The following is a 12,393-nucleotide window of genomic DNA, read 5'->3' on the forward strand; positions in this document are numbered from 1 at the left end:
TCATAACGACGAAATCACCCAGTATTGATCCGTTCATTGCGCACTTGATGACTAGTTATTCGTCTTAGCAGGGACATGGAAACTGGCGCTGCATGCATGCACTGATCATGCTCCTTGGAGGAGCTAGCCATCTATTTATTGGCAACGTGCTTGCCGTGACATAGCTTGTGAAAGGACAAGATAGAAGGTGAATAAATACAACATTCTTCTTGTCAATTAATTGAACAGATTCACAGACATTTGCTCAATCAAATATCTCTGGCGAACTTAACATATTGTCAGTCAATTAGTATATGGTACTGTCAGGAAATTAAGTAAACTTATTCTAATCATTCACGTCTGCTACAACTTTGCACTCTCAAATCTGCTTCACGTCTTACATATAAGGGCCAAAGTTTTAAATAGCGCGCTAAGCATCTTAGCGCCGGACCTCTTTCAAATGCTATAGCGTGCTATAGCGCGCTAATTAAAATGTTTGTTCATTTGTTTGGACGAAAGTCTCTTAGCGCAAGACCTTTTATAAACGCTATAGCGTGCTATAGCGGAGCTATAGCGGACTATTTGAAACAGTGATAAGGGCCTTGGATTGTCGTTTTGAAAGCAAATACACCGGTAAAATACACCTCCGTAAGAAAGAACCAGACCGGCAACGCTTGGGCCCTTGGTTGATCGTTTTTAAGCTGTAACATTTACACCGATTCGATCCGTTACACCCGGAATTAGCTGGTATTTGATACAGACCTCAGCACGTCGTTTTCTCCACCACCCCGTAATCCTCTCCTGTCTTGATGATGGCTTCGCCGCCGCAACCACAACAGGCAGGCGCCTGCGCCGGTGTCCGTGATGGAGTCCCGGCGAGGCGCCGGCGACGTTGACCGCGACGGCGGCTAGGCGATGATGCCGGGTTGTTCTTTGTATGCCGCGCTATAGGATCCGCACCATGCGTCAGATCTCCTCGTCGCGCCCGATGACCGGGTCGAGCATGCCCACCACCACCACGAGGTCTCCGCCGTTCGTCTTAATGGCCTGGACGTTGGTGTCCCCCGACGCGGCGGTTGTCGCCTCCGCGGAGCTTCTCGATCTCCGCCTTCACCGGCGCGGCGGAGACGCTCCTTGAGCATCTGGTCAACGGCGAGGTGAGCAGCTGGCCGTGGTGCGCTCGAACGATTCGGCCTCGTGTGACACTTCTCAAATGGAGGGGAGGAGGAGGGACCGGTGGTGGTGGACGGTAGCGGCGGTGGCGGCGGCGGCATCCTGATCCATTCACGACTGTGAATGAGGAAGAAGACGTGAATACAGAGACGAGAAGGACATGATTTACAAGGGGAAATAGCATTCGGCTGTATATTACTGGACACCAGTATTATGCGGTTGTAGTTTGTTACGCCTGTAAGATTTTTTCGGGGCTTCCAAGTGGGGCCTAAAGGTCCCTGTTTCCCTGCGCGTACACACGAGCACATCTTAGATGATTTATGCATAACATACACACAGATAATAAAACTATATTGGCAAATGACCCATATTATAAGTGCAACCATATTTGGTTCTAGTTTCTCTTTAAATTAATCGAATAATAATGTTTTAATGATAAAAGGCTAGGATATTCCCCATGCAACATATCTTTGTTAAATCCTTGCCTGTGCATGTGACGCCACATTGCTAGTACCAGCTCGATTTTGCATTCTCAACATAAGGCAACAAAATTACATAGAACTAATTGAAACTATGAGTTAGTGATTGATCTCAATCTTGGTTTGGTAATACCTTTTTTTCGTTCAAATATATTGCATGTCTCTCTCCATTAGTTTGGATTTTTGGAGCAACTGGCTTCAATAATACACATGAATCATCGGAAAGCACTCGGCTACATCATCTGTGAGGTCGGCACCAAGGCCAACAGTCTAGTAGCTATCTTCATCATCCGGTCTAGTTGGGACTCGAGGCGCGGGCAACAATTTTCTTTGAATGTTGGCAAATTCATTTATTAGGGGTGAAAACCCAAGAGTTATAAGGAGATAATCCCTAAAAGGTCAATGCACTAATGAAAAATGTGCTAAAAAGATAAATGAAAGAAGCAAATCATGCCGGACCAAATGAGATGTTTGTCCCTTTTAGGTTCTAGATGCCAATTCCTTCCTTAATTCATCTCAAGAAAAGTGTGCTAGCACAATGCACCGAAGGAGAAGAGGAAAGGAACGTTATCGCTTACTCACCTTGCATCCTCGGAAATTTGAGGAGAGAAAAACAGGGCTATCTTCCAGCACCACGAGATGGACACCACATGTGGACGGGTTTTCAGCTAGCGTACGAACTACTTTGACTGCATCCTATTGTGTGGACGCGTAGCTAGGTCACCTAGGGACCAAACCTGATCCTACTGGACTGCAGACACTGCTATGCTAATCCATCTCTCTTCTGGACTGGGACAATACAGGCATGGCTACTAGGCTGAATGAGCCCTTTTAGCAAACTCTGTTGGGACTGTTTCATCTCAGGCTGAGCTGAGTCAAATCGAGCTGGAGCATGCTGCGAGGTGAGCCTAAAAGATGTCTAAAAGTTCACTCGGTTCGCCCAAGCTTACGTACCAACTAATGTAGTGAATTTCGTGAGCTGTTTCATCGATTGCCTAGAAAACAAGCTATGCCGTGGATTTTTTTTATTTACTTTTCGTGAAAGAGGCCATGAAATTTTAGCTTCCGTGCTTTGGTCTGTTAGTTCAAATGTCGGGTAAGCGGCTGCATTATGATTCAAATGTAGTGGTCATGGATTATTAGCTCTAATTTTCTGTAAAATCAATCGTCCAATATTTTCTTTTTCGTGTACACTATCATTCTACTTTAGGTTAAGCCGTCTAATACTATATGAAGAGGAATCCTGAAATTACCAAATGAAGCTCGATTTCTCCAAGAATCCAAGGATCATAGTAACTGAACACATGATTGATTTGGTGGGGGTGGGGGGAAGGGGATGAGATATTATTAACAAATTCTTAGAGGAAAGCAATTTCTTCGAGGAAACAAAGTGTTAGTTGTATAAGTAAATAAGAAACTTAAGCTAAGCACGTGGTCAATGATATGACAAAGTCATCAAAACAAAGTAAATCATGCATAGTAAGTAATCATACAAGTAACCTAAGCAGTCATGAAAGCAAACATACTTAAGTATTATTAGAATGAGGATGAAACAGAACATGCACATCAAAATAAATACGTCTTTGGACCGAGGAGGAGACAGTCTTTACAACACAAGGACGGAAAGTAAAAACGTGAAGAAATGAAGCAAGTAGCTCAGAGAAGACAATAATTTGTTTGACTAGTTGGACAGCCTGAGATTTAACATAGAAGACTAAGTCTTCTCATCCTTCTTCTTCAGCTAAGGCCACTAAGGCTTAGATCAATCATCGTGGCATGTCTTCAAGGAAAACTTTCGAAACCTTCAAATACTCGCTCTTCAGTATTCCACAATGACATTTGCATGCTCTGAAATTGACAATTAACTGCCTGGAGGATACCAGCCTTCAAAGGTAATAAGTCTTCGGTTCTCTTACAATAGATTCTCCAATAATGCTCAATCACTTTTACTCTAGGTATTTGTGTTTTCTACAAAATGATCCTCGCAAATGCTTCGGAGAATGGGTCTCTCTCAGTGACGCTTGCCATGCAATAACTCAGAGCAGACAACCAACAAATGGAGCTTTGGGTGGCTATTTATAGCTGGGGTCACAACCCGAGGTCTTGATATAAATGTAAATCAGGTGGGACTCACTAGACAATTGGTGCCAGCTCGGCAATAGTTGCAACATATTAACTCTCAAATTCCTCACGGTAGGAGAGCCACACTAATGTTTTCCAAACTATTCGATGACTATAGCATCCCCAAGAACATCGTCTCTGTCGGCGGCGGCGATAGGGGGACGGAGGAGGGGGGTTGAGATAGGGGACAATAGTGGCGGTCTTGAATGTGTTGATACTTGAGTCAACCTGTGCATCCGTATCTGATACTGATCCGCCTGATACTCCCCGGATACATATCCATGGAGTATCCGTGCATAAATGATTTAAAAGAGTATTGATACTCCCCCGATACTTTGCCAATATGTTTTGGATACGGCCCAGCCCATTTAAGAGCCTACTCGGACCAGTAATGGGACAACCAGCAAGCCTGGTACACTGATGCACCCACCCGTTCCCTTCCAGGTTCATTCCTCCCTCCCGAGCTAACACCAGTTGGCCTGCTTACCTAGTGACAGCGGTGGCGGCAGCTAACCGGCAACGAGCTACTCCTCCTCACCAATGTCCCCGTTCACGCAGCAGAATAAGATGTACACTTCTCTTGTCATCTTCTTCTGCCCAGCCAAGTTGATCTCCTTATTTTTCTTTTCTGAAGATCTCATATTCTTATATTCATCGCCACAAGATGGCTGCTCCTGTTGAACCTCGTGTTATACCTATGAATGTAAGGGCACCATTGTGGAGCCATGTCACAATTATAGTGAAATCACCCGGAGGGGGCAACACTAAATGGAAATGTAACTACTGTGGTCATGTTGCTTTGAGTAGCTATGCTAGAGTTTCTGCTCATTTGTTAAGAAGGCAGGAAGACAGGGAATCCATGCATGTATAAAGGTCACAGTTGACATTCTGCATGTGCTTCTATACTTTATTTTTGAATTAAAAATAGTAAAATGTATCCCTGTTGTAGGTGTCAAAACCGGCGGATCTCGGGTAGGGGGTCCCGAACTGTGCGTCTAGGCGGATGGTAACAGGAGACAAGGGACACGATGTTTTACCCAGGTTCGGGCCCTCTTGATGGAGGTAAATCCCTACATCCTGCTTGATTGATATTGATGATGTGGGTATTACAAGAGTAGATCTACCACGAGATCAAGGAGGCTAAACCCTAGAAGCTAGCCTATGGTATGATTGTTGTTTTTCCTATGGATTAAAACCATCCGGTTTATATAGACAACGGAGAGGGCTAGGGTTACACAGAGTCGGTTACAATGGTAGGAGATCGATCTACATATCCGTATCGCCAAGCTTGCCTTCCACGCCAAGGAAAGTCCCATCCGGACACGGGGCGAAGTCTTCAATCTTGTATCTTCATAGTCTTGGAGTCTGGCCGATGATGATAGTTCGGCTATCCGGACACCCCCTAGTCCAGGACTCCCTCAGTAGCCCCTGAACCAGGCTTGAATGACGACGAGTCCGGCGCGCATATTGTCTTCGGCATTGCAAGGCGGGTTCCTCCTTCGAATAATTTATAGAAGATTGTGAACACCAGGATACTGTCCAGCTCTGCAAAATAAATTCCACATACCACCGTAGATAGAATAATATTTACACAAGTTCAATCTGCTGACGTATTTTGTGGCATGACGTCACACCACCACCAAGCCTTTACTCGAATTGTTTTTATTATACCACCTTAGCGCGTTTAGCGAAGCGGTTTCCTTGGCACGTCTTGTCGAAGCAGAGATCATGTTCCCCTTATTCCGAGATTCCTATCAATACGGACGAGGGTAACCCAACCGCGCCATTCATTGCGGCGCTTGGGAGATAAGCGAGTTTTATCAGGCCGGTGGGGACGCATGGTTTCGTCCGCCCATATAAGGGGATAAAGATCCACCCTTTTACCCACGCCTTCTTCCTCTTTTGCTTATCCATCTCCGCGAACTCGAGCTCCAGCGCCCCAGTCCGCACATCTCACCTCAACCGTCTCCAACTATGTCCGGAGTGGGAGGCAAGTGGATGGCCTCCTTCGTTACGGAGGGGCACATCCAGAAGCTGCGCAGCACCGGATATCTGTCCAGCGACATCGCGCACCGGCTCCCTGACGAGGGAGAGCTCATCCCCACCCCCAGGCCCCATGAGAGGGTAGTATTCCTTTCCCATTTCCTCCGGGGACTGGGCTTCCCACTCCATCCCTTTGTACGGGGGCTCATGTTCTACTACGGCCTGAATTTCCATGATCTGGCCCCGAATTTTATCCTCAACATCTCGGCGTTTATCGTCGTGTGTGAGGCCTTCCTCTGCATCCAGCCCCACTTCGGCTTGTGCCTCAAGACCTTCAGTGTCAAGCCGAAGGTTGTGAATGGCAACCAAGCGGAGTGCGGAGGTGCCATGGTGGGCAAGATGCCCAACGTTACTTGGCTCGAGGGCACCTTCGTGGAAACCATTAAGGGGTGGCAATCGGGGTGGTTCTACATCACCGAGTCGCGTGACCCTAAATGGGCAGCGGCCCCTGAATTCAGATCTGGCATCCCCATACGGCTCACCTCCTGGAAAGAGAGTGGCCTGACATGGGGTGATTCGGAGGAGCTGACCGGACTCCAAGCCTGCGTCCAAAAGCTAGTGAACAAGAAGCTCAAGCTTGTCAACGTAGTCCAGGTCATGCTCATCCGCCGGATTCTCCCGTGCCAACAACGGGACTTCAATATGTGGGAGTTCGATTCGGCACAGCACCAGACTTTGAGCAGGCTCTGTGACACTACGTACGAAGAGGCCTGGAGGGTGCTGTTTAAGGGCGCCAAGGCTCCCGCATCCGCTACCGAAGATCGCGGATTCAGCTCGCAGCGTCCGGCTAGCGAGGTAAGCGATTTTACCCTTTACGGGACACTTGTTTTCCATAGTTTGACTCTATGCGGGATCTAAACTCCCTCTCCTTTGACAGGACTGGCTGAAGAAGGCCGAGCAGACTAACTGTCCGGCCCCTTTGCCAGAAGACCCTACGGACGCCCGCTTAATGGGGCTGCTGGTTCCGGCACCCCACGTGGTGCCGGAGAAGAAGGCCAAGAAGAAGGCCACGGGCACTCGAAAGAGTTCCCGTTTTCAGGTGTCATCAGACTTATCGTCTGGTGGCTCCAAGGCGGACTCCCCCCACGAAGGCGAGGAGGAGAAGAAAGAGGCCTCTCCCCCAGCGGGGGGAGGGAAGAAAAGGAAGGCCTCCCCAACGAGGGAGGCCGAAGGGTCCAAGAAGGGAAGGACTCTTCCCCCGGACTGCTCTGCCAACGCCGGCGATGACGACGAGGATTGGCCTTCAAGGGCCAAGCCCCTGGCGAGATCATAAGTATCCGGACTCCCGAATAACTTCATGATTTTTCTTTTCGCCACAAGGTGTCTTTCTAATGCCGCATACAACCCTGCAGTCCGCCCAAGGATGATCTTCCCGCTTCGTCGAGCTGGTCCTTGGGTGCGTCGGATATGGATTCCCTTCCGACCGTCTCCACCCCTGTGATGCGGATGATGCCGAGGTGGGATCCCAGGAAGGGACCCGCCAGGAGGAGGAGGCCCCGGAGGTGCCGCAGGGCAACCTCCCGGACTTTGCACCAGACTCCGCACCGGAACCTGTAGTGGCTCCGGAGTCCGGTGGGTGGCCCCTTCGTAAGAAGGACAAGACCGTGACGCCGGCGGCCTCCGTCCAACCGGAGGCGCCGGATAGCTTGCTGGAGGCGCTCAACGGCGCTTTCATCGAAGAGGAACACCGCACCGTCATGAGTGTGGTGATTCAGAAGGTTCAGCTCGCCAAGAGCGGGCTGACCGAAGCCTGCAGCAGCCTTTTAACGGGCTTTGAGGTAAGAATTTTGATATATGTAAAATAGTACCGCATAGACAGTAGCCCCCGATGCTCGGTTCGGTGTTCGGAAAGAAAAGCTGGACTGAGGATCTAAAAAGATATACGCAGGAGTCATAAAAAATATGTCAATATGGGATTGCAGGCTGTGCTGCTGACCTCTGCCGCACTGACTGCGGAGGTCAATACTTTGAAGCAAAGCCTCGAGCAGTTCGTGAACGAGCTTGGCCGTGTCAAGAAGCAGCTCGAGGACAAGGAAGGTGAGTAACACCTTATTAAAATTGTACCTTACAGAAAAGGATTTGGTTGCAAGAAGAATGACAAGGATAACGTGGGTATTGCAGGGGCCACGAACGAGGTGGTGACCCTGAAGGAGGCCGTGTACGCGGCCGAACTTAATGCGGCCGCGGAGCGCACCGAGCGAGAGAAGCAGGAGGCGTGGGTGGCGGAGGTACAGCAAGAGTTCCAGGCTCTCGTGGAAAAACATGAGAGTTTGGAGCGCGACTCGAAGACTCGAGAGTCCGAGCTTGCATCGGCTCTTGAGAGTGCCAAAGCCGCTAAGGCCGAAGCCTACAAGGCCCTCCAGGAAATCGAGGCGTTGAAGAAAATAGCGCCGGGTAAGGCATTTTTCATGCAAAGCAAGCATGTGAGTGTGAATTACCTATCACTTACCTAATTCGCAGCTCTCCAGGAGCGTTCGCAGATCTGCCCCACAGCGTGTCCGATGCTGCCGCTTTCTACAGGGACGAGGAGGGGAGCTCGACGGAGAAGGTCTTCTGGTCTCAGTATGCTGAGGCCGGACATCCGGTGCCCCTTAGCGACCAGCTGAAGCAGCTGGTCGAGCTCCACAAGGTGGTCGAATAGGCCATGAAGGGCCTCATAGTTTGGCTGTGGCCGAAGGAGGCCATGCCTGGGAGCTACTTCGGCCTGGTGCGGCGGCTGGTGGATGCGTGTCCATGGGTTCAAGTCATCAAGCACTCCGCCTGTATTGAAGGTGCCCGTCGGGACCTTGCCCGCGCAAAGGTGCAATGGGGCAAGATTGATGCTGAGAAACTTGTGACGGACGCGCCACCGCCGGGCAAGGAGTATCGCACGCCCGAGATGTATTATAAGAGTGTCCTTAAGGGTGCCCGCATTATTGCGGGTGAGTGCTCCAAAGATGTAATATTTGAGTAGACTCGCATTTTGTTATCCTGTGCGATGAAAACTTTGTTCATATGCGCTAAGGAACGCTTGTTAATTTAAAATATTACCTTTTGTGCGTCCGTTTATCAAATCTGAGAGATGGCATGTCGTCGGCTTCAGCCCCCATGCCACGAGTGCTGGGGTGTTCGGGATAAATTTGAGCACTCTTGTTCCCATTTTTGGGTCCATCTAGGGAGGCGCTCAACACGACGAACGCGACAACCGGACTTATAATGCTTGAACACTCTCACTTAGCCATCGAATTCTATAATTTTAAATTTCGGCGAAGCCCCTAGTGTTCGGAAGGCCGAATATGGGGCGCTATCCACGCCTGGGCCGGACAAAGCCGATTCCTCGCTCTAAGCGGCATAAGTCTTTAGGGACTCGAAAAAGACCTCTCGAACAGCGACCGACTCTCGCCTCATCATGACGGTCAGTTTTAGCTTTCTCCACTGAGGCGCTCGCCCAGCTCAACTGGGGCGCAATCGCAGTGGTTCTCCCAGTGCTACCTTAGCCGATACAACGGAACGTAAGGTACCAAAGCATGGAAGCCGGGCAAACCGAACTATTGACCTAAGACATGATTCGGAGCCGATGCATATAATGCTATAAGTTCGGGGTGCCGCACTTGTGAAAGTGTTCGGACTTATCACACCATGATGCGGGAAACATAAGCCCCTGGTGTATTTAGCTGTACCAAAGTGTACGGATGCAACATGTCATAAATGAACATATGTATAAGAGAGAAATGCAATTATAAGCAAAAAGGTGCTGCATTGTTTATTCAAGAAATACTGTCGTGAATGAAGAACGATACAAATAGTGCGGTAAGCAAGGGATGGGACTATTAAACATGTCCCCCTCCACGGGTAGTCTGCGGAATGGTGTATAAAACAGATTTAATGCGCGTAATGGAGACCACCTGGATATGTGTCGTAGCCTTTCCTTCCCTGGCTGTTGCATCGTGAGTTCGGCAGGTCTACTGCCGTACAGGGCCTCTAATGAACGGAGTACTATGGGTAAAAAAAGAAAAAGAGAAAAAGAAAAAAAAAGAACGACACACTTGAGAGCCCCTGGTGTGGTTAAGCCGCATTCTGGGCCTATCGTGGTCGTGCCCCTCCCCTATGCCCATGGTATCTCCAGAGTGTAATGATTTACGCGAAGGACCAGTCTTGCAATTTTGCAGGGGTTGGGGTTGGGGCCGCATTGCTACGCGTGCTCGGAACGTGCCAGGTGGTCTTGTTGTAGGTTACTCTGGGCGCGTTTAGCCGTGTCCGGTCGCTTAACGGCCGGACTCGAGAATTGCCTTAAAAGGCTGCACTGTACTTCTGCCGCGAGAGCCACTGTATGTTCCTCCGTTCGGAGAGAGTGTTTAGTGTTTCCGTTGACCGTGATGACTCCTCGAGGGCCTGGCATCTTGAGCTTGAGGTATGTGTAGTGCGGCACCGCGTTGAACTTTGCAAACGCGGTACGTCCGAGCAGAGCATGATAGCCGCTGCGGAACGGAACTATGTCGAAGATTAACTCCTCGCTTCCGAAGTTATCCGGGGATCCGAAGACCACTTACAGTGTAACTGAGCCTGTACAATTGGCCTCTACATCTGGTATGACGCCTTTAAAGGTCGTCTTTATGGGTTTAATCCTTGAGGGGTCTATGCCCATTTTGCGCACTGTATCCTGATAAAGCAGGTTCAGGCTGCTGCCGCCATCCATCAGGACTCTGGTGAGGTGAAATCCATCGACGATTGGGTCTAAAAACAATGCGGCGAATCCGCCGTGGCGGATGCTGGTGGGGTGGTCCCTTCGATCAAAAGTGATCGGGCAGGAGGACCATGGGTTGAACTTCGGGGCGACTGGCTCCATCGCGTATACATCCCTAAGTGCACGCTTCCGCTCCCTTTTGGGTATGTGGGTTGCGTATATCATGTTCACTGTCCGCACTTGTGCGGTGAAACCATTCTGTCCTCTATTATTCGGCAGTCGGGTCTCTTCCTCGTCATTGCTATGCAGCACCTTGTTGTTGTTTTCGGCAATTAGCTTGCCTGCCTGCTTGAATACCCAACAGTCCCTGTTGGTGTGGTTAGCTGGCTTTTCGGGGGTGCCGTGTATCTGGCACGAGCGATCGAGTGTTCGGTCCAAATTGGACGGACCCGGAGTAGTTCTTTTGAATGGCTTTTTCCGCTGACCGTGTTTGGAGCCTCTGAATCCGGCATTGACTGCTGTATCCTCATTATTGTCCCCGTTAATGCGGCGTTTGTTCTTGTTGCGACGCGACCTGCCATTGCGGTCTTTGATATCCGGACTGCCAGAATTTTTGCTGAGGTTGTTGGTGCGGGCTAGCCAGCTGTCCTCTCCCGCGCAGAAGCGGGTCATGAGTGGTGTGAGGGCTGCCATGGATTTCGGCTTTTCCTGTCCCAGGTGCCTGGCAAGCCACTCGTCGCGGATGTTATGTTTGAAGGCCGCGAGGGCCTCCGCATCCGGACAGTCGATGATTTGATTTTTCTTAGTTAAGAATCATGTCCAGAATTCTCTGGCCGATTCGTCTGGCTGCTGAATTATATGGCTTAAGTCGTCGGCGTCTGGTGGTCGCACATACGTGCCCTGGAAGTTATCAAGGAATGCGGCTTCCAGGTCCTCCCAACACCCAATTTATTCTGCTGGCAGGCTGTTAAGCCAATGCCGAGCTGGTCCTTTAAGCTTGAGTGGGAGGTATTTGATGGCGTGAAGATCATCACCGCGGGCCATGTGGATATGAAGGAGATAGTCTTCGATCCAAACCGCGGGGTCTGTTGTGCCATCATAAGATTCAATATTCACGGGTTTAAACCCTTCGGGGATTTGATGATCCATTACTTCATCTGTGAAGCATAATGGGTGTGCGGCGCCTCTGTATTGGGCTATATCACGATGAAGCTCAAAAGAGCTTTGTCTACTATGTTCGGCCTGGCCAGACTTGCTGTGTCCGGCGCGACGATTGTCGTCACGTATCATGCGGCGCCCACGCGATCCGTAGATCGATCTTAATTGTCTTGCCTTATCCTCCAATATATCTCGCAAGTCCAGAGCGTTCCCCTGTGGCCTTGTGCTTTTCGAGCGATGCCGGGGTACGGTTCTAGTGGAGGGCCTAGAGGCCTCTCTGTCACGGCCATGGGGAGCAGCTTGCGTTTGGGGTAGCTTTTGGAGGGGCATTCGAGCTCATGCTCTTCGGCCGCGAGGACTTCAGTCCATCTGTCGGCTAGCAGATCTTGATCAGCTCTAAGCTGCTGCTGCTTTTTCTTGAGGCTGTTTGCCGTGGCCATAAGCCTGCGTTTAAAATACTCTTGTTCGACGGAATCCTCAGGCACGACAATTTGTCATCATCGAGGCTTGCCTCGTCTCCGGAGGGAGGCATGTAATCCTCTACCTCTTCGTCTGCCGCCCTCTCATGAGGGCTGGCATCTCCGTCCTCCTGTGCTGAATCTTGTTGGAGGGGGTTGTCTTTGGTACTGTCTGGGGTGTTATTATCTCCGGTGCCGGAATCTCCATTCTTGCTGTGGCGAGATTTAGAGCGGCGCCGCTGACGCCGGCGCTTGGGCTGTTTCTTGAAGGGGTCATCCTCCGCTATTCCTTCGTCATTCTCATCCTTTGGGATGTCCA

The sequence above is a fragment of the Triticum aestivum genome, chromosome 6B (genome assembly GCF_018294505.1).
Source record: "Triticum aestivum cultivar Chinese Spring chromosome 6B, IWGSC CS RefSeq v2.1, whole genome shotgun sequence".
Classification (NCBI taxonomy): domain Eukaryota; kingdom Viridiplantae; phylum Streptophyta; class Magnoliopsida; order Poales; family Poaceae; genus Triticum; species Triticum aestivum.